Source organism: Rattus norvegicus, chromosome 5, assembly GCF_021556685.1.
Source record: "Rattus norvegicus strain SHRSP/BbbUtx chromosome 5, alternate assembly SHRSP_T2T, whole genome shotgun sequence".
Lineage (NCBI taxonomy): Eukaryota > Metazoa > Chordata > Mammalia > Rodentia > Muridae > Rattus > Rattus norvegicus.
Genome location: NC_141538.1, coordinates 44,745,132 through 44,768,376, shown reverse-complemented (window position 1 = coordinate 44,768,376; position 23,245 = coordinate 44,745,132). Strand labels below are relative to the sequence as shown.

Here is a 23,245-nt window from a genome sequence, read left to right as displayed (position 1 = left end):
AGTCAAATAGTCTTAAGAACCCTGAATGTTCAAATTTATTTATTTTTTTATAAGCAGAACCTTGATAATAAATAAATAAAGAACAAAAGAACTGAAAGCTCAGTAATGAAAACGCAAACAGGAAAAAACATGAGGACAGAACATTAATAAAACAGCATAAAGAGTCCATTATTCAAGAAAAGAAGGAAGGATTGATCCTGCTATCACAGCACAGTGGCTTAATATTGTATGAATGCTGATTACCACAGCAGGTGGCATCTAGCAGAGACTTACACCATGCTACCCTTCTTGCTAAATATTCAATATGTGATAGCTACACCAATCATTACTTGAAAAATTATGCAAGCTGAGTGCAGACATTTTTATGTCTTATAGATAAATCGTGTGATGAAACATATTAATATATATTTTGATATATAAGTATCCTTGTATTCTTGATAAAGTAATAGATACACTGTAATGATATATTCATGTATTGCTGTGATTCATCTATTACATTTTAACTAGAATTTTTGGACTGATGCTTTCAAGATTGAACATACCTGCATACATAACATTTTCTCTTTAATACCCTTTCTAATTTTCTCCTAATATGGACAGATTAAAGCTTTATGGTTTCTGTTGATACTACCTTCTGCATCTGAATCCCTCCATCTCTGAATGCTAATTTCTTATGTAGAAATATTAGTGTTACTTTATCTAGGATGCACATAAACATTCATGTTATATTAGTTTTATGTGTAACAAAAAGGTGCCTATTTAATTTCCTGGAAGCACTTTTCTTTTTGCTAATCATGTTTTGGCCTTGCTACAACATTGTCCCTAGTTGTTAGCAGTTCTTGTGTACTTCTCGGGCGCATGCCCATTCTTCTCCTTTGTAATTTATTTGAATTCACTTCCTGGAGAAATAACAGAACTCTCTTTTGTAATCCAATCTAGAAATATTTATTTTCCCATTGTTTAAAAATATAGAAATGTACCTATATTTATTGATATGGACAGTATAATTGCTCTTAATTATTTGATATTATTTTATGCTGCTTTTATTCCTTATAGCTGTGAATTTTATTTACAGTGTAGCTTACTTTCTATTATTTCTTTAGATATATTTTTACATTTATGACACTTTTATTTTACACTTTATTATTTAATATTTATACTTTACTCCTTTATAAATTGAATACTGTTTCTATAGAATGCATAGGTTAGTTTACTAAAATAATCACTGATAAATATCAAGTGTTTGGACCTGGGGGAAGAAATTTTGTCCTGAGCAAGCCACTAAAATACATGCCACCCATATGTGAACAACAGTTCAGATCCTTAGCATCCTCAAAATATACCTGTGTAGCACAAACTTGTGATCCCTGTATCCTGAGGTGAGGGGTTCTGTGGATCCTAGGGACACGAATGACACCCATTCTAGATGAGCATCAGAGCTTCAGGCTCAGTGGGAGACCCTGTCTCAAAAATAAGATGAAAAAAAATTGAAGAAGTACATGACATTGACTTACAGCCCCCCACTCGCACATGTATTAATGTGTGTGATACACACACACACACACACACACACACACACACACACATCCACACAATCCACTAATATGTAGGAGAATGTATGCACTTCGAATGTTTTGCATTCGTCAATGTCTTCCTTCTTCAATATATACTTCTGCTATTATTTTTATTGCTTTTTTTTGCTTTAGTGATTTATGTTGATTTCTACCCATCAATTAACCATTACATTTATACCTTATCGTCTTCCATGTTTCTTCAAAGTATACTTGGAACTGTCAAGTGAAAATGTGCGGCTCAATGAAGCTTATATTCTCGTCTATTCCTTTATTTCTCACAGTTTTACAAGTTTTATATCAATAGATAACCGCATCCAGTTTATTAATTCGAACAATCAGCCTCTGACCCAGCATATTTCTTTCATTTGTCTTAGAAATCTGCATTTTATTTTCCAGTTTAGTATTTTTTTCCTCTAAAGATAGTTTCCTAAGAATAGTATTTCTGGAGTTTTCACAAATTTGCAATCATTTGTATTCATTATACTTAAAGGACATTTAGCTGAGAAGAATAAAAGAAAACTGTAGCTGGTACTATTTTCTTAGACCTGCTGCAGGTTCTGTCCACTAATATTGGATGACTGTACCTCAGTACTTGAATTAGAATAAACGAATTCATTTTGAAAATAGTACTAAAGTTTTCCTTAAAATGAAAATCAAAGCTACTTTGAGACTTCATCTCAGCCCTATTGGGATGGTTCTGATCTATAACACAAGTGAGATTTCATGCTGATAAAAATGTGGAGTAAAGGGAACACTTCTCTATTGCTTGTAGAAGAGCAAACTTGCACAACCACTATTGAAATCCATATGGTGGTTCCAGAAAAAACTGGGAACTGATCTACATCAAGACCCAGTTATACACTCTTGGTCATATAACCAAAGGACATTCTTCCTACCACAAAGATACATGCTTAAGTAGGTTCACAGTAACTGTATTCATAATAGCCAGAAGCTGGAAATAATCAGATATTCCTCAACAGAAGAATGGATGAAGAAATTCTGGTACATTTACACAATAGAGTATTACTCAGATGTTTAAAAGTGACATTATAAAATTGGCAGGCAAACAGATGGAACTAGACAAAATCATCCTGAGGGAGGTAACCTAGAGCCAGAAAGACACATATGATCAATGCCTAGCCCAGTTGTGGCCAAAGAGGCTTCCCCTGGCGACTGATGAGAATAGACACAGAGAGTCACAGCCAAACAGGAGAAAGGAAGCCCAAACTGGATATCTCCACTGGGTCCATTTCCTTGAAGCTTTAGGAATCCCATGGAAAAAATACAAGAAGAATTATAGGGGCCAGAGAGGTTGAGGACACCAGGCAAACACAGCCCAAAGAATCAAGTAGAGCCCATAGAGGCTCACAGAGCCTGAAGCTGCAATCCCAGAACCTCCATGGGTCATCATTAGGTCCTCTGAATATATTTTATGGTTGTTAAATTAGATTTTTGTGGAACCCCTTAACAGTGGGAGTTGGTGTCTCTGACTTTTTCACCAGCTCTTGGACTTCTTTTCTTCTTACTGGGTTGCCTTGTCTGGACTTGATATGAGCTTTTGTCTTATTTTATTGTTTATGACTTGTTCAGTTCATATCCTCAGGAGGGCTGCTCCTCTGTGATGGGAATCTAAGACGAAATGAATCTGGGAGAAATGTTGATACTGCAGTCAGGATATATTGAAAACAAAACAAAAGAACAAAAAATAAATGAAAAGAAAGAAAATGAAAATCTGAGGAGTAGGAGCAGCAGCAGGAGGAGGAGGAACAGGAGGAGGAGGAACAGGAGCAGAAGGAACAGGAGCGGGAGGAGCAGGAGCGGGAGGAGGAGGAACGGGAGGAGGAGGAACAGGAGGAGGAGCAGCAGCAGGAGGAGGAGGAACAGGAGGAGGAGGAACAGGAGGAGGAGGAACAGGAGCAGGAGGAACAGGAGCGGGAGGAACAGGAGCGGGAGGAACAGGAGCGGGAGGAACAGGAGCGGGAGGAACAGGAGCGGGAGGAGGAGGAGCGGGAGGAGGAGGAGCGGGAGGAGGAGGAGCGGGAGGAGGAGCGGGAGCGGGAGCGGGAGCAGGAGCAGGAGCAGGAGGAGCAGGAGCAGGAGCAGGAGGAGCAGGAGCAGGAGGAGCAGGAACAGGAGCGGGAGGAGGAGCGGGAGCGGGAGCAGGAGCAGGAACAGGAGCAGGAGGAGCAGGAGGAGGAGCAGGAGGAGGAGGAGAGGGAGGAGGAGGAGCGGGAGGAGGAGGAGCAGGAGGAGGAGGAGCAGGAGGAGGAGCAGGAACAGGAGCAGGAGCAGGAGCAGGAGCAGGAGGAGCAGGAGCAGGAGCAGGAGCAGGAACAGGAGCAGGAGCAGGAGGAACAGGAGCAGGAGGAGCAGGAGCAGGAGCAGGAGCAGGAGCAGGAGCAGGAGCAGGAGCAGGAGCAGGAGCAGGAGCAGGAGCAGGAGGAGCAGGAGCAGGAACAGGAGCAGGAGCAGGAGCAGGAGCAGGAGCAGGAACAGGAGCAGGAGCAGGAGGAGCAGGAGCAGGAGCAGGAGCAGGAGCAGGAGCAGGAGCAGGAGCAGGAGCAGGAGCAGGAGCAGGAGCAGGAGCAGGAGCAGGAGCAGGAGCAGGAGCAGGAGCAGGAGGAACAGGAGCAGGAGGAGGAGGAGCAGGAGTTGGAGCGGGAGCGGGAGCGGGAGCAGGAGCAGGAGCAGGAGGATATCTTTTCCTTAGAAGTTGGCATTCATCATTCTGGGGAAATTTTTCTGGTAATCATAGTTCATGTCCAACATAAAAATTGAAATCTTTCATTTTAAAGAAAGTTTTCTTAATGTTCTTAAAAATAGTTTTTTTCTGTTACTGGTTCTTAATTTTCTAGGGCTTCTTTTATCTAAATTGGCTTGCTTTCCCCTCATCCTTTTCGTATATTACAACACTGGTTTTGACTGTTTGTTTTTTTTTTCCATTTTCCTCCTTCCCCTTACCATTTACCTCAGTATCAACCTTCTTCTGTCTAATTTCTGTTTTCTGTTCTAATTTGTCACTGGTCCTTTTCTCCCACTTCTTTTCTGAACATCTTCACCTAAGCCACCAGTTACTATTTTCTCAGTATCTTTCTCTGACATCTTTCCTTTCTGCCTGTGGTTCATGCTTAGAGTCAAGCCCAGTGCTATGCCTTTATAAAGATTCATGTCAGAATATTGAAACCGTTTTTCAACTTCTCCATAGCAACATTTTTATAGTATAACATTTTTAACAACTGGCTTATTTCAGCTCCTCTTAAGGATTTTCGTGTTTTTATATTGATACTGTGTTCATTTTTAGCTACTCAACATCAACTAAATCAACATATTTTTCATCAAAGTGAGAAAAGGAAGCAGTATCCTAGGATTTCCAAAGTCTCAACAAACAGCTACTACTTGGAGTCAGTGCTCCTATCTAATCATTACACATCCTACATCTTCCAGAGATTTACCAGCCGTATGGCATCTCTCAGAAGTTGTGGGGAAGAAAAAATGCAGGCTTCTCCAACCAATGTGACCAGCTAGCTTTAGCAGACTCGTGTGAGACCTGTGCTTTTTCATTCCCCTTTTCTTTTGTAGTCATGAACTACTTCTTGCTCATGAAGACATTGTGCCAAGGAAAATAAATTTCCCATTTCCAAGTGAAATTCTCAGTTTTCTGAGGTACAGGTTTGTCTGTACATTATAAGACACAGTGTCATTGTGACCCTCCCCTTTTCCCGTGACATTTACATCTGATTGGGACATTTTTGGTAATTCTTGCATGCATATTCAAACGACCACATTCCACATCCTGACCCCTATATGCTTGTTCAAACACAGTAGTCTATGGGGCCAAACATAGCCATAAAATTATGCAAAATACAATTAGTCCAACATCAAAAGTTTCTATAGTCTACAAGTCTCAACAATGTAAAAGTCCCTAGTTCAAAGTCTCTTCTGAGATTCATGCAATCTTTTAAGTGTTAATGTCTCTAAAGTCAAAATCAAAAAGCAAATCACATACTTCTAACATATCATAGCACAGGATATATATATATATATATATATATATATATATATATATATATATATATATATATTCCAAAAGATCATAGTGAGGAAATACTGGCCCAAGGTAAGACTAAAGAACAGCTGGGAAAACTCCAGACTCTGCATACCCATCTCTGATGTTCAACTCCTTTCAACTTTGTTGACTGCAACACAGTTCTTTCTCTTTGTCTGGTTCTACACTATGTTAGCAGCTTTCCTCAGCAGGTTTCCCACAGCTCTGGCACCACCAACATCTTGTATCTCCAAGGCAATTTCAACTTTACAACTACTTGTCCCTCTGTCTTGAACCTACCCATAATCTTCTGGGTTTCTCCAAGGGGGCTTGGGTGACTTCTCCAGCTCTGTCCTGTGTAGTACTCTAGGTTCCACTTCCAATGCTGCTGCTGTTCTTGTTGTGCTTCCCGTGGTACTGGCATATACAATATGCTAGGGTCTTTTACTGCAACTAGACTTCACAAAAAACCTCCCATTGGTTCTCATCATGGTGCCAAGCCTCAAGTTACTTGCATGACTCCTTCAGTCCTGGGCTATCTACTGCAATTGAGGCTGCACCTTTACTAATGACCGTTCCTGGCCTTTTACAGTGTCAGGACTTAGGTGTTCTTTATGGCCCCTTTATGCCTTCAAAAACAATACCATCCCAAACTACAAGCAAGAGGGAGAGTGGACACTAGGGATGATAAGAGATTTTTAAAACCTCATGGCCTCATGTTAAAAGGCCAAATTCCTTAATTCTCCCCTCACACAACAATAAGGGCCCAGGTATTCAAATTTATGAGCCAACAGAGGCCCCTCTTACTTAAACTACTACACTTTTGAAAAGCAAACTCAAACGATATGAAGTTGAAGTGGAGGGAGGGTTGGATTATGGATGGAGTTAGGAGGTGGCGGTTGATAACAAAATGTATGGAAGCTCAAAATTCTCAGCTATATGAAAATTATATAAAAAAGCACTATATTACAAATTAAAAAAACACACAAAGGATATCCTAATCACATATGAAGAAATTTGTATTTTTTAATTAATTATTTTATTTATTTACATTTCACATGTTCCACCTCCTGGTCACCTCTCTGCTCACCCCCCCAACCCTCCCCCTCCCCCTCCACCTGCTTTACCAGAAATTTGTAATTTTATTAATTCTTAATAACCAGCACTTGATTAAACAGTTACTGCCTTTTGCAAACGTTCACCTCTGAGTAAGAGTGCTGAGTGGGATATTCTCCATCAGTCATTACCTTTTCCTGTTCTTTAAGCAATTAACAGTAGGTGGGTTTATCTGGTGTACTGCTGCATATCTGGGCAGGGCAGAATATGCTTTTTGAAGCTGGGGTTTCTGGTCCATTGACCCTACTGAATAGATGGTCCTCGTATTCTGATCTTCAAAAGAGACATGAAAACAAATCTTTTAATTGGTATGCATGCTCAACAAGAAAGAGTCTAACAAGTAAAAGACGCTGTCAAAGAATAATTTATCACTAAAATTTAACTTTTATTTTTCTTCATGTAAAACAATACAGGAAGAGATAGAAGGCTTTCGATAATATTTAAGGCTGGCTTGTTGCATTAAAAATGTTTTTCGCACTGCATTCATAACTGAGAAAGCATTTATTTTAATATGAGTACATTTGTTATATAAGACATAATTATGTAAAGTAAAATGTCTAAATTATTTTAGAGACTAAGTTCTTTTAGCAGATGAAGATTATTACTACATTTTTAAAAAGCAGCATGTGATCCCTGTGCACATGCTTGGTACACAAGTAACACACACACATACACACACACACTCACACACACTCAAATTCACACACACACAGACACACACAGACACACACAGACACACACACACCGTACCTCCTTTCTGATGTGCTGGGTTAAGAAGTACAGGCACACCGCCTGTATTATTGAAGGGAGTTTTACTAGGCTTCTGTTTCTACCTATATTATTACACACACCATCCACTTGCTTCCTGCCTGCTGCCTATTTCCAATTAGCACAAGAAGATTATGAGACAAAATCAAGGTTCATAGGAATCAGTCGGCAATACTCTGATTGTTGTTATATGTGCGAGTTCGTTTCCTGATTCTTGAGTGTAAGAGGAGGTACTTACTATAGTTTCTGCAGGTATTTGATCATTGTAGTCTAAAAATAAATTTCGAAGATTGCTTTGTAGTCCAACAAAAGAAGCAAAAACTCTGCAAAGTGGAGCCTTCCTTATCTATCTATCCATCTACCTATGTATCTATCTATCTATCCATTCATCCATCCATCCACCCATCTACCTATGTATCTACCTACCTATTTATATTTAAATATTGGTTACAGAGGAGAGTCAATACTGAGTGTAACACTGCCCTTCACACCTACAACCTTCCCAAATCACTGAGAAATGTGGTTTCAGATAATGTGCCCTCCTTCTTATTTTAATTTTAATTCCCTCCTGACTTTAGCTGGTCAACCCTAGCCAAGAACAAACACAAGCAGCAGATCCATGGGACTGGGGAAGGTTGCCCGCATTGAGCTCCCTGCTGGCGCCTTCTGGCTGGACAGTCCGTGCCAAATAGCGCCTAGGGGAAAAAAAACAGCAAGAAGGAACTCGACAGATGCGGTTGCGGCACGTCTAGGACCACAATTTGACGGAAAAGGAGAGTGGAGGAGGGTAGCCGGCTGAGAGTCTGCATCTGGGAGACGCAGCAATGGAACCAGTGGCAATGTATGCGCGCACAGGTGCCACAGGCCTGGCGAGCAATGCTGTGTCTTTGCAGCCTCCCGGCTCAACACACGCGGCGGCTTGCTGAAACTGCATCTGCAGCCCAGCGTGGGTACTCCAAGCTACAGACACCGGAGGAAAAGCGGAAGGAAAGGGCGCGAAGGGGGAAGCATGGAGTGGCAGGTTTTGGGGGCAAGACTCATAGACTCATTTCCGAGGTCCTCTGGTGGGAACCTGTACCCGACTGCTATGCTCCTCCCTTCTTTTCCCAACTCTCGGTGATCATCTCCATCTCCCCTCGCGCATCCCTTCCCCCCCTCCCTGCTTTCTTTGCTCTCCCTCCCTGCCGCGTGCCTGCTCCCCTCCCCCTCTCCTGTCTGCTCTGGGCAGCGGCAACCTCGGCAGCCGGGGAGATGGGAAGAGAGCGCGCGGGGCGCTGCACCTCTGGAGCCGCCGATCTTTCCTACTCCGGTTCCCTGAGCCCCCGCCGCCACTCTCGCCCCCTGGCTACCCACCGATTCCCGCTACGCTGCTAGGACAGCGCCGCCGTCACCGCCAGCCCTCGTCCCGCCCGCGCCTCTCTGCCCTCACGCGCCCTGGATGGAGCTTTCCCTTGCTGGGATCGGTGAGTACCAGAGACTCTGGGGATCAGTCACAGGACTGAGCGCCCACCGAACATCCTTAGAGGAGAGAGGCATCACGGCCACCTGCTGGGTATCCTCCTGGCACAGGGTCTCCCTCAGGTCCTCGGGGACATTTGCTTTCAACTCCATCAGCCCGGAACTTGAACCCTTTCTCTTCCAGAGATAGCTTCTTTTCCATCGTAGTCCCTAGTCACCCTCCTGCCCTCCCGCTGCTACCCTCATTCCGGCGGCAGATAACCTCTGCCTGGCGTCACTTCAAACAGGGTTACTGCTGCCCTCTTCGTCCCCAGGTCTTTCTGAATTCCATCTTCTGCCGCGCGATATCACGCGGACCTAGGTTTCTCCACAAAGTCCTTTCCTGACCCATCTCCCCTCAAAACCTGACCACATAGTCATCATCTGTCCTGCCATCCCGCTCCTCCTTAGAGGCTTAGTGAATTCTGACCTCATTCCTTCCACATGATGCTGTCTTGAAGCTTTTCTGACACTCACCTCAAAACTGACACTGACACGCGGTGTGTCCTGTGTATTGTGTCTTTGCACCTGGGCCATTTAAGTAATGATCAGGCATGAGAAGAGGACAAAAACAGGCAATCTTTTGGGACTTAACTTTTTGTCATTGTTTCAAAGAGTACAACTATTTACGTTTAGATTCCTTCTTGTTTGAAGTCTTGTCGGCTGAACACACGGAAGGCCCCTTAGTTCACCTGTTTTCCCAGAATCTGTTTTTTTTTTCTTTTTTTTTTTTTCAGGTCTAGTCAAAGCACCTACACAGCCCAGCTGTGATTATCCCTGAGCTAGCCACCAAAGCTCGGCAACTTTTAAGGATAAGCAGTTTTTTCTTGAGAGAGGTGGCACCAGAAACACCTTCTACAAGCTTTTCATTATTGCTATGATTTCAGTTTTCAGTAAGCTAAAGTTCTTATTTCCTTTGTGTTTATTGCCCAAGAGCGGAACGTTGTACAGTAAACTTCTGCATCATGCTCTTAAGGGGAGGTGTAGGTGTACTCTCTTGTCACCCTTAGGAGTTTCCTGGATGCAGCAGTCCTTCCTGATGAAGTCAAGCTTATCAATTGTTTGTGGTAAGCCTGAACAAAAATAGGCATTGTATTCAATGAATGGAGGGAGTGGAGGGTACCTGTGAGCAGGAAAGAAGGTAATTTAGATACTACAATTGGTATTCAAGATTCCACTGTGCTTGTATTGTAAAACAAGATCCCATACAACTTATGATTTACACTCAAACAATCATGTAATTATTTATTTTGTGGTGGCATTTTATTGCACAGAACTGAACATAGGGCTAGTGTTGGAGGAATACAGTTCAGAGTATTCAAAGAGATATAAGAAACTTTGAAGGGTGCCCTATTTAAGAATGGACTGTGTGAATAAGTTTATTTATTTATCTTTTTGAGATTACTGTAAGCAATTTAAGGGGAATGAGACTTGCCTTGCCATCCTCCCCTTTGCAGTTGACGGAGAGGATGTGTTCAGTCTTCTTGAACAGGCAGTTCTCCCTCTATATAAAACAGGAAAGGAGAGTTGATCAAATATACGATGAGTTTGTTTACCAACGATTGCCTTAAAACCTCCTCCTTTCCCATTACCAAGCGTTTGACTTCATTTTGCTTCCTATGGTCCTTGTCTCCGTAGTCTGGGCAGGAACAAAGTGACCAGCAGTGGTTTTCAGCAAATGTGTTCAGCTGCATCAAAATTCACAGGGGCCAGGTATACTAACTTTACTGTTGGTTTTCTAAATACAGAAATTTGCCTAATTAACCTTCCTGTGGTACTAGGGAAAACACTCAAAACTATGTATTTAAGTTTGCAACTGCTGCAGGTATTCCCTTACGCCATGCCGTGTGAACAATAGGTGAGTTAGAAGATGAATGAAGGGATCTTTTACATTTTCCCCAGAGATATTTATCTTTTAGTTAGCAATAGGGTAATTGGTATGTAGAGTATATCTAACAATAATGAGTTTTCACTGAATAGATATATCGCAGCTGAATGAAGCAGAGCAGGGAGTAATGCTGAATGTTCTGTTTTGTGGCAAGCCTAAGTTCAAATCAAAGTATTCTAACATAACTGTAATTTATGTCAAAATATTAACATTGCCTAAGTATCATCTATGAACATGAAAATGAATTTGTCATAAAGCATAGCAGAGATTTTTGTTATGGATTCTTATGTAGAACTCAAGATCCTCCTGGATTTAAAGTTTCTCGAGTTAGGAAGACTATGCAAAATAATCAATTATAGCAGATGAGGAGACAGGACCACCAATATTGGAATGGTGCATTGTCAAGTGTGTAATGCTCTTATTTATACGCTACCAAGAGGACAGGTGTAAAGTCAATATTTGCCTTGGCAAAGGAGATGAGCACTTGTGTAAATGATGTAAAAAAATTCATCAACAAGTTGTCCTTAGTTCCTGAACTGATTTTCCTGAGAGTGCAAGGTGAAGAGATAAGGGCTGAGAAGGTGACACTTACAAAGGGAAAATAAAGAGCCTGTGAATACTGGCTTGAAACTTACTCAAAGGGGGGATAGCTGAATAAGATCCCTATTATGCTGGCATTTTAGGCAATAGCTGTTTTCCGACGTGGTTTTTCAGAAGTCTACTTTATTTCAGAAATAAAAATAACACATTTTCTTCTTTATGTAAAGTGAATATTTAATTTCTTTCACGGAAATTTGAGAGTCAAAGGAAAACTCATATGATCTGTCTAAATGAACTAAGTACTAAACAAATTTAAAACCAAAACGTTGGACAATGAATATATAAGCTAATACCTAAATGTACCTAAATGGTGGAGGTAAACATCTCATGCTGTCTTATTTACTTTGGTGAGTGTCTTACTGGATTTTATGTACATTTAAATATGATTTAATTCACAATATTCTATACATTAAAACACACAAATCTTCTTAGCTGAAGGAGCACCCAATAGAATGGAGAACAAGCCATTGTATAAGATTTTTGTAGTTTTTTTCCCCTAGCCTCAGTATATACAGTAATATGTAACAACAAGCCTTCTTAGAAAACAAAGAGTGATCATTTCAATACTAGCTTCATGACTCAACCAAAGTCTCACAGTTTTCAAACATGCGTGGCTATCATACGTGACTATGATTCCTACACTTCCCTGGATCTCGTGTTTCAAAACTGTAATTCTGGTATCTGGGAGACTGAGACAGGAAGGTTATTCATTCAAAGTTAACCTGGGCTGCACAGGGAGTTGCTCACTGAGAGGACAAACAGGGAGTTGCTCACTGACTGAGAGGACAAAAGGAAAGCACAAAACCAACAAAAGACAGTTAAATTTTTTGGTGAGACTTGTGACTTCTTGAACATTCATTTAATTGCAAAGGGATGACTCACAGGATTTACATATGGATTAAAGAATCTGAAGGATGCTCCCTTTCTATTAGTTTACTAATGATTTACCAAAGGGTTCCTAAGTAATTAACAGACTCAGAATTAGAGTCCTAGGTTACTCTCCTCACGCTGTCTCTCTTTCTCTGGTATAAAAGCAAACCCCCTCATTGTTTCGGAGAAAGGTAATACAGGATAACTCAGTTTCAGTAAGAAAGAAAACAGACAGATAAACACAGCAAAAGGTTTGCACTGACTCAACGTCACCTCAATGCTTAATCTTTACTTAACATAGTTGATGGTAACCAGTCTTCCTGACACTTTAATTGATCACGTTCTTGTTAAAGCTTGGGAAACATTTTAAAATCATACAGTTGCGAGGCCACCATTACATTTATATTTACTTTTCTCTTTTTTCTTATTATTTATCATACAATGTAATTTGCTTTTACAGTAACATTATACCACAGATATTTTTCATTTGAACTTTTATAAACAGTGGATTGAAAGACATTCCCCAAAGCAATGTTGGCTTCTTTAGGCATGGAACAGAAATGAACTTGCAGTTCATCTGTCTGTTCACTTAATCTTTATTTTACCACACAGAAACTTTACACATTGGTGCCCTTATTTCCCCTTTGTTTGTCGTCCATAGACTGAGTAGCTTGGGGAGTTGGGGAAGAAAAATCAGTTTCAAAGTTCAAGACCATATCTGTAAACTCTGGCACCTGTAAATTTATTTTCATTGATATGGGGCCATGAAAAAGTGAACGAATATGTCAATGAGGAGCCATCATCATTAGTGGCTAGATGATAAACTGCCAGACGCATTCTTGGACACCGTGGCTCATTACTGCCATCTTCCCAAGGAAACAGAAGGAATTAATGTGTGTAGATAACTGAGTCTTATCACTTACAGCAATATTACATTATCTAAATGTGCCTGGATTGGAGGTCGTGAAGACAATTGGCGATTGCTTCATAGCTTGCTAGACAGATGAGGGACCATGTGTTAAGGGTTCCTTGTTACAGCCATTCAAGATGGAGATGTGATTGCATCTATAACGTTTCCATGACCTAATTTCTTTGCAGTGCAATTCAGCCTTCATTAACTGGGATCTTACCATACTGTATGATCTGATATGATGAATACAGACACATGAAAGGATATGATATAGACTTACTTCAAACACATTACAGTTTAGCTGGATATGCTGGATAGGCAGCTTATAAATGAAAAGGAGTGACGAAATACAGGCTACCCTTAACCTAGGACAGCCCAAACTTCCTGAACAGATGATTCAAGGGAAAACAACAATAACAATACAGCCTTGGTAAATCTTCATTGTATTTCATTTGTGGTGTCTTGCTATTTCTAAGACTTGATATGAAATTAATGCCATTTCTCAAAAGCATACAATTTTGTTGCTGCCTATCTTTAAATATAACGCCAAACAAATACTGATGATAATTTTATTATGTATTATTACAATAAATATACTTGCATATTTAGAATTCTTACAAATAAGCAAAATAGGTGATTGAGTTATAAGGTCAATTTCCAAGGGAAATTTTCTATACTTTCAATAAGTATACAAATTAGATTAGAATGCACACTTTTTCTTTTAGCAAACATTCACAAGGGAGTCAGCAAAATTGGGGGAGAGAGCTATAAATAACTTCCTATATCGTATCTTCAATGCTTACAAGTCTACACATGGTTTTCATAAAAGATATTTAAACTTAAGTAATTAAAATCTGTCTTATTTGATAAAGAGCATTTACTGAATAATTACAATTGAAAGTTAGAAAAACATTGTTGAAATGTTAAAATATATTCTTGGGACATAATTTGGAGAGATTTATAACATAGACTATAGGCTAGAAGATTATATTCACAGTTATCAAAATTTATAGTATTGTTATAGTATTGTAGTTATTGCAAAGTACTGGTATGTAATAGCTCCTTAGGATACATGAATAGTTTTATATAAAAAGATTCTCATATGCACTTGAAGAATTTATTTTTCTAATATTTGTTCTTAGTTTCCCAAGAGAAAAAAAATCTATCTGATTTGTAGAAGTGTGTGTGTGTGTGTGTGTGTGTGTGTGTGTGTGTGTCTGTGTCTGTGTCTATGTATGAACAAATCAAAGGAATTCTTGTAGCAAGTTGTAACCACATGGAAAATTATTAGTAACTTTGTTGCATGAGTATGATTTGGTTTTTTATCTTAAGGAGTCTTAGATAGACAAAAGCTAGCCTTGACAGAAACCAAGAGCCATTCTAGGAGTTTAATCTGTATATTCAATTGCATCAACAGCTGGGACTATGGTACCAACAGCTGGATTCAGTGAGAGATAATCCACTCTGAGCTCGTAAAGTTCATTAACTCTCTTACTATCTCTGGAAAGCTGCTATATTAGGATATTGCCTTGCTTGCTCCCTTAAATTCTATAATCAGATCTGTGGTCATTACTTTCTCTTATAATATTTAAGAAGTTTTGACTGGATGTTATGGGAAATAAAAAAGAAACCATGCAAGCTACTTTTGACTTTGTTGCCATGTGTCACATGTGTGTTTGCCCAGTTTTAATATTCTTTTCTGGTACTTAACTGATAATATGGAGTAGGCATGAGAAGTGCTATTTTCTACTATACAAAACTATCACACAGATTCACAAACCATTGTCACCAAATGTTTCCTTACCTTTCCTGCTGTGATCCCTGTTGAAAACCATGAAGGTCCTTTATTTTCTACAAATACAGTCTATATGAGTATCTACAGCCAACAGATCCAATCCTCTTCCTCCCTGAAATCCCTGAATATGTAAATATCATTTAAAAATATTAATTTTTGTTTTATTTCTTTTCCTGTCTAAGTGCTGTATATATGTGTGTGTGTGTGTGTGTGTGTGTGTGTGTGTGTGTGTGTGTGTGTGTGTGTGTGTATGTTTTGTTTGCATCACACACAGGTCGAAACTTTTGGAAAATATAAATCTTCAGAGCTCCTGGAACTTACATTATAGAAGGCTGCTATGGAGGCATTGGGAACCAGACCCAAGTTCCATGTTGCTATATTTTCATAGATGCAGGATCCAATACTTCTGACTGAAGCAGTCTAGACTCATACAATAGTCATTTTCTTTGCAGAATCTTGTTTAATACATGGCATTGGTTGGTCCATTGTGTAGAAAATATCATTCAAGTTCTCACCAGCATCAGTTTTAGAGAGAGGGGTTATCATTTCTACATAGTGTTAGTGAGCCTACAAATTTGGATTTCTTTCATCATTCTAATTTTCCGTTGAGCCACCTCTATCTGAATTCCAACTCAAGTAGATAAAGACAAAGAACACAAATATCAGTGCAAGTGCACATGTGTCTTGTACCAATGATTTCCATAGGGTTTTCTTTTTTAAACCCAAGAGACTCTCCCTCAGAAGATTAAAGTTATTGATATTGTAAAATGTTGCTAGACAGAGAGGGGGGGGGAGGGAGAGAGAGAGAATGGGGGGGTGCTGAGAGAAACAGACACAGAATAATTAAATAAAGCAACTTATGTGAACCTTATTGTTACATACAAGAGTTCTATGATTGCCAAGATAGGATAAACTTAGTTGGGATTTAAGCATAGAACAGTATATTGCTTGCCATTTCATCTTGGAAAACATATTTGAAAGTAATATATTCTATTGTTCTCACAGGAAACAATCAAGGTCCTAATGATTGACATAGTGAAGTTCTCCTTCACCCTGGATGCATATGTTATTTTTCTAATTACTCCCAGAAATCCTGACAATCCTAAGCCTATGAAGGACAAATAATAACTGCTACTATAGGGATGCACATGTGTAACTGCTCCTTCTGTTGAAGAGGATGCAGTTCTGTTTACTGGAGAATTACAAACAACTGAGAGTTATATTTATTTTACCTAATTTTTATTTATTATACTGAAATAACATCATTGCTTTTCTGTGAAAAACAGAAAAAATTTAGAATCATTTATTGTTCATTGTGTGTTTGTTATTAACGCCTATAGAGTTTCTAAGTTTGTCATTCACAGAAGTTGCAAGGAGCATTAACATTTTTGTACTGTTTTAGGTCACAGTTTCCATAGGTCACAAAACATAACTTCACACATATCTTCACAGATCTATGCATTAGAAGAAAGGTATGTAAATCCTTTGTTATACACAGTAGCAATGCTTTCCTTTGTTCCAAAATGAAATTCTATTTATACCTTCTGAAAATGTTTGATTTACAAACATCTCCAAAAAACATTTGAAAGCACGCTAGTTAGTGATTCATACCATGTATAGGAGCATGAAGTGCTCGTGAGAGATTATGTCCCAGTGACAACAAAGAACTTCAAAAACTGCTTTTATCAGGGTCCTTTCTACCACATGCTAAATATGCATCCTAATGATAAGATGCTTTTTTTTTTTATTAACTTGAGTATTTCTTATATACATTTCGAGTGTTATTCCCTTTCCCGGTTTCCGAGCAAACATCCCCCTCCCCCTCCCCTTCCTTATGGGTGTTCCGCTCCCAACCCTCCCCCCATTGCCGCCCTCCCCCCAACAGTCTAGTTCACTGGGGGTTCAGTCTTAGCAGGACCCAGGGCTTCCCCTTCCACTGGTGCTGATAAGATGCTTTTTTAACATGGGATAACTGAGACTTATGAATCACTAAGCTTTTAAAAAAGATATGGTGAATTTGAACTAGAATCATATTTTAGATAATTTTCTAGTGACTGTATATTATAAAATAGACATCAAGCCATTGAAAATAACTGTACTTGTAAGTACAAATTTGAGCTCCAACCACTGATTATAATAGAGTAGATTATAAATTAAACTCACCAAAAATTTGATGTTTGTTGCTCTCATGTCTTTAAAATTTCCTTAATCAGATTCCTTAGGAATTAGACAAAAGTTTTCCAAATAATCAAAAGCTTAATTTTAGTGATCACTTAAGAATATTTGAATTTAAATAATGCCTTGGGGTTCATAGTGACCCCCAAGCAATAGTCATTTAAATGTGTTCATTCTTGTTTTTGTTTGTGGCACAATGAAATTTTAAAGTTTCGTTCCACTTTCTGTTCCTTTAAAAATTGAGATAAGAATGTCAAAGTACCGGAGCGATTAGGAACCAGTGACTTACTCAGGATGGATGCCAGTTTTCTGAATTCTCAAGCTGGAAATTCCAAAGTTGGAAACTTTTCCATCCATAGAGCAAACCAATGACATGCTTCTCCGTCACATGTTGTCCTGATGCATAGTTTCTTTCTTCATGTTCTTCTCACTGTGTTCTACTCTTATGCTAAGACACGTGCTGCTCATACCTGGTTTTGCAGTTTCTCCCCACCCCATGTCCATCACCAAGGCACTGACTCTGGAATCAGCAGTTCCTTTTTCTCTCCTGTACAGTCTTCCAGCTTGTTCCAACTTGAATTGGTCATTCCCACTCTACAAACTATGAAAACAAACCAAACCAAACCAAACCAAACCAAAACAACAACAACACCCAAGGAAGACTTCAGGCCCTGAAGTAGTGATGGTCTCTTGTTCTCTTTGGTTGGATGCTGTGGTTTGATTGTGTCGTCACTTCAATTCACATTGTATATTTATTTTTTTGTTCCACAGTATTAAGGAAAGTTAAAACGGCAAGTTCTTGACATTATATTGAAAAAAATTATCATGTTCATAATGAATATGTCCTTGTCAATTGTTTTGCTTCTACATTGTCCCATTACTTTCTTGCAAGCTGATCAAGAAGCTACTTAATCATGAGAGAATTTAGAAAAATACATAGTGAATCATTAGACAATGTTTCTGTGTGAACTATGAATGGTGAGGTAGTAATTCACTTGCTAGAGGACATGGTTATAACCTTGTGAAAAATAAAAGTAGCTGAACATAAAAGGAGTACAGAAGCTCCACAGAGGGGAGAGGTGATAAAGCCACCATTTTGAGCATGATATAGACAAAATCTAACATCTATAGCTCCACAGAAACACTACTGCATATATATTTAAAAAACAGTTTAAATTTTATTTTATTTTAAAGTATGACTTCTATGAACTTAAAATCCCATAGAATTACTAATTGAGAGAGTAACATCAAATTTTATGGGTCTATAAGACTCCTATTCCTTCATGTAAAATATTTGGGTACTAGCAATGTACAATTAGAGAACATTGGAAACTTCTACAATACTGAATAACATTAAATTCTCATTCATTTAAGGTAAAATGAACTGGTTCAATCTTTGATAAAATAGTAAACGATACCTAGATAACACAATTATATAATTAGCAACTCTTGGGTTGGTTAGAACATTTGAGCTCCAACTGCATATGCAGCGGAGAATAGCCTTGTTGGGGCAGCAGTGGAAGGGGAAGCCCTTGGTTCTGCCAAGGTTGGACTCCCAGTGCAGGGGAATATGGGGGGGCAGTAAGGGGGATGGATGGAGGGAGTACCCATATGGGGAGGGGGAGAGGATAGGGGCTTATGGACAGGAAACCAGGAAAGGGAATAATATTTGAAATGTAAGTAAAGAAATATATTTAATAAAAAATAAAAATAAAAATAAATAAAGAAGCTTAAAGTTTAAACTTAAAAAGAATATTTGGGTTTGATGGGTATATAGTAATATAAAAACTAGCATGTAGTGAGTAGTTAAAATATAATTAGAACCATATTTTTGTGAAAAAATTAAGTATGCCTTTGAAAAGGCAGTTTGCTCTTTTAATTATTATTAAGCTGCTGTGGCCCAACATTTCTTACATTTATTAAATTCATTAACTGAAGAAGGTCCTCTTTTGTTAAGCAATTCTGGAAAGACTGTAAATCCTCCCCAAACAATAATAGCTAGAGGAAGAACAAATACAAACCTTTTTGTGAACCCAATAAAACACTGAGCTCATTGGGCCTCCAAAGTTCAGAATTATTTAAAGGCTCATCCATGAAGAAATGAGTCAGGAGCTTCTGCTAGGTCTGAAAAGCTTATAGTATGATCTGACAACAGTAGAGTTGCTGATAAAACGACCACTATTTCATGTGGCAATACATTAAAGTTTTGACAAGTAATTGAAAAATGAATATGAGATGGAGAGAGGGAGAGAGAGAGAGAGAGAGAGAGAGAGAGAGAGAGAGAGAGAGAGAGAATTAAATTTCTAGCAGTACCCTGTGAATAGCTCCTTGAAGTGGCTCATTCTTATTTTAATTGGACATCAACTGAGTATTGGCTTGTGAGAAATAATAAAGTGATCTGAAAGCCAGAAAGAAAAATTTCTCAGACATCAGTTGTATAGTAGGTCTGTCTATTAATACAGGTTCAACATGAAAGCCCCTGACCCCTCCCCCAAACTTTATTTGAAGTTCAAAGCAATGCAATGTAGCCTTCAGTACATAAAAGATCAACTTCTGGCTAGAGTAACTCACTTCTTCAAATAAATGGGCTTAGACTATAAAAGGTATAAACCATGTCCTGGCATAAATACTTAGTATAAATCTCAGTTTACCCCACATTATAAATTTAATAAAATAGTTACAAAACAAAGAGAAATTAAAGAAATAGAAACATTGCCAAGAGTCTAAACACAGTAAATTGGACTTGGAGATAATATCAGAAGTTGGACTATTCATTAAGGTGACTAATGGGAAAACATGTGGGAGTGGGATAGGAAACAATGGGGGTGGGAAGAAAGGGAGGAAGAGAGACTAGCAAAAGAATTAGAGGAGAAGGAGGAGGAAGAAGAGGAAAAAGAGGAAGAAAAAAGGAGAAGGAAAAGGGGGAAACAAACACATAAAGAAAAATTCAAGAAGTATCTTTCAAGAACTCCTGGACAGTGTCAAACCACTAAAGCTATGTGGTGGTTTCAATATGGTTGGGTCAAGGAGCTGCACTATTAAGAGATGTGGCCTTGTTGGAGTAGGCGTGGCCTTGTTGGAAGAAGTGTGTCATTGTCTGGGTGGGATTGGAGAACCTCCTCCTAGCGCTTGAAGGATTGTAGTCTTGCCTTTTTTGACTTCACAACAAGATGCAGAACTCTCAGTTCTTCTTGCTCCATGCCTGCCTGGATGCTGCCACGTTCCCATATTAATGATAATGGATTGAACCTCTGAACCTATGAACCAACCTCAATTAAATGTTTTTTATAAGAGTTTCCTTGGTCATTGTGTCTCTTCATAGCATTAGAAGCCATAACTAAAACAACCTACAGTTGAATTTCCAGAGAAAGAAGAGAGAGAATAAGGAGGAAACCCTGAAGAGGAAGAAGGAATTTCTTTAAAGAAACAGGAAATAGTCTGGACTTTTTCAAGTTCTGCAAGATAATAATCAAACCATAATTTTAAAGACTCAAGAGAACTAAAAACAAGATAACCAACAATAACAAACCATTAAAATACACATGCTACTCTACATTTGGATAAAATCAAATGTGAAAAGAAAATTTGAGAACAAAAAGTACAAGGATATATATTTTAAAGTGTCCTGTTGGATAAAAATAAGATCCAGACAAGAAGTGCTTGCTGACAGGAGCCTGATATGGATGTCTCCTCTTCTTCATGCTAGAACCTTACTGATACAGATGAGGATGCTTGCAGCTAATCTTCAGACTGAACACTGGGACCCAAATGGAGGAGTTAGAGAAAGGACTGAAGGAGCTGAAGGGGTTTTTAACCCCATAGGAAGAACAACAATGTCAACCAACTAAAGCTCTCAGGCACTAAAACAGCAACCAAAGAGTACACATGGAGAGACCCATGGCTTCAGCCACATATGTAGCAGAGGATGGCATTGTCTGGTATCAATAGGAGGAGAAGACCTTGGTCCTATGAAGGCTCATTTCACCAGTGTAGGGAAATGCCAGGGTGTTGAAATGAGAGTGCGTGGGTGGAAGGGGGAGCATCCTCATAGAAGCAGGGAGAGAGGGGATGGGGAACTGGGGAACTAGGAAAGGGAATAACACTTGAAATGTAAATACATAAAATATCCAGTAGAAAAATGCAAAATAGAAGGAAGGAAGGAAAGAAAGAAAGAAAGAAAGAAAGAAAGAAAGAAAGAAAGAAAGAAAGAAAGAAAGAAAGGAAGGAACCTGGTTTTCCCTAAAAACAAAAAAGAATTCTAGGAACAGTAAACTCAAGAAAAGTGTAAGAATTTTAAAAATTTTCTGCTGCGCCAAGTAACAGTTAATTGTTTAAAAATAGGAACACAAATTAGGGGATTTTTATCTATGGAAACATAAAGTATATTATCCCTGGATTTTTAAAAATATATTATAAATTTCCTCATTTTACATAATATTTATTATTTTGATTCAGTCTCTGAAAAGTTCTTCCATTTATTGCAAAATATAGGTCAAGTAAATATATATGTTTTAGACACATAACTAATATGCTAGTGGTAAAAATAATGGCATCATAAAAATGGAACCAGTACAAAAGTGAACAGGAAAAAAAGAAGATGGAAAAATAGAAAGCAGTTGGTGTAGTGTGGGGTAAAATTAGTGAGCCACATTTGAGCTTTGAGAAGAAGCTAGTGAACCACTATTTAGCCAAGGATTTTTGAAGTTCATGATGTAAACTATAAACTATTTGATAACAATCATGTCTCGGTGAATATTAATCAACTATGAAGCATATATTCTTCTCTTGTGGGTATACTGATAATGGTTGTGAATTTATGTCAAGCCTAAAGTTGCTATAAAATTAATGAAATAAAAATTAAAAATGGGTTAAAAGTAATTCATCATAATTATTAACTAAGTATTATGTTGGGTGAAAAACTATATAAAGGCCTAATTATATAATACTTATAAGAGAATAAAATGTAGAAAAATAGGTTACTTGAAAATAGCATTATTTAATAAACAGTTAAACAGAAGTTTTTTAGTTAATATCAGTTAAGTAACAGACAGTGCATATGAATACATTTTATAACACAGTTACAAGATTCAATGTGTACCCTGCTAAAGAATTCCTTAATTCAAGAAGCAAAATTTATCAAATTAGATGACCCAGATAAATTTACAAATGTCCCTGATATTTCAGATCTCTTGTCTCTGTAATCACAGAGAAATAATCAAGAATATATGCAGTGTCAAAACTGTTTTTATAGAACATATCATTCAGTTGGAACAGTTTTTTAATACATATTATAATGAACTAAATGCAGAATTACAAAGACCTATCACAAGTCCACTATGGGGAAAAGCAATTTTAAAAAAACATACAGATTTCTGAGCACTCAATTCATTTAAATATGATTGTTAAAGAAGTATGTGGGGAAAAAAAACCTTCAACATCTGCAGTTAGGAAAGTGCAGTGTCCTGAAGGTACTGAAGGAGCTTGGGACCCCATAAGAACAACAATGCCAACCAACCAGAGCTTCTAGGGACTAAACCACTATGAAAAGACTATGCATGGACTGACCCTGGGCTCCAACTTCATATATAGCAGTGAATAGCCTTGTTGGGGCACCAGTGAAAGGGGAAGCACTTGGTCCTGCCAAGGTTGAACCTCCATTGTAGGGTAATATGGGGGGGCAGTAATAAGGGGTGGATGGGGAGGGGAACATGCTTATAGAAGGGGAGGGGTTAGGGGGCTGATGGACAGGAAACAGGGAAAGGGAATAACATTTGAAATGTAAATAAGAAATACCCAATTTAATTAAAACGGAAGAAAATAAAAGGAAAGTGCACTGTCAACTAAGATCAGAGTAATATGCCATTGTACACTGGGTAGAAGAGAGAGCAAAAACAATACACTCACTGATTCTTATCGAGAAGGGCAAGGGTGGGCTAAGGTTCTTCATTGCTATATGGAATAAAAATGATAATGGCAAAACAGGTAAAAGCATCTTCATAAAATTGAA

At 38.6% G+C, this 23,245-nt stretch overlaps 1 protein-coding gene across 3 annotated transcripts in view; it reads left to right on the top strand.

Annotated features, from left to right (window-relative positions):
- Positions 1–23,245, top strand: part of Fut9 (fucosyltransferase 9) — a 235,133-nt gene that overhangs the window by 13,214 nt on the left and 198,674 nt on the right. The window contains exons 1-2 of one of the 3 annotated variants that reach the window (XM_087551422.1): positions 8,749–8,966; positions 9,738–9,893. The exons of 1 other annotated variant lie outside the window; for it this stretch is intronic. The gene's annotated coding sequence lies outside the window, so the exon portion shown is untranslated. 3 annotated transcript variants of the gene reach the window in all.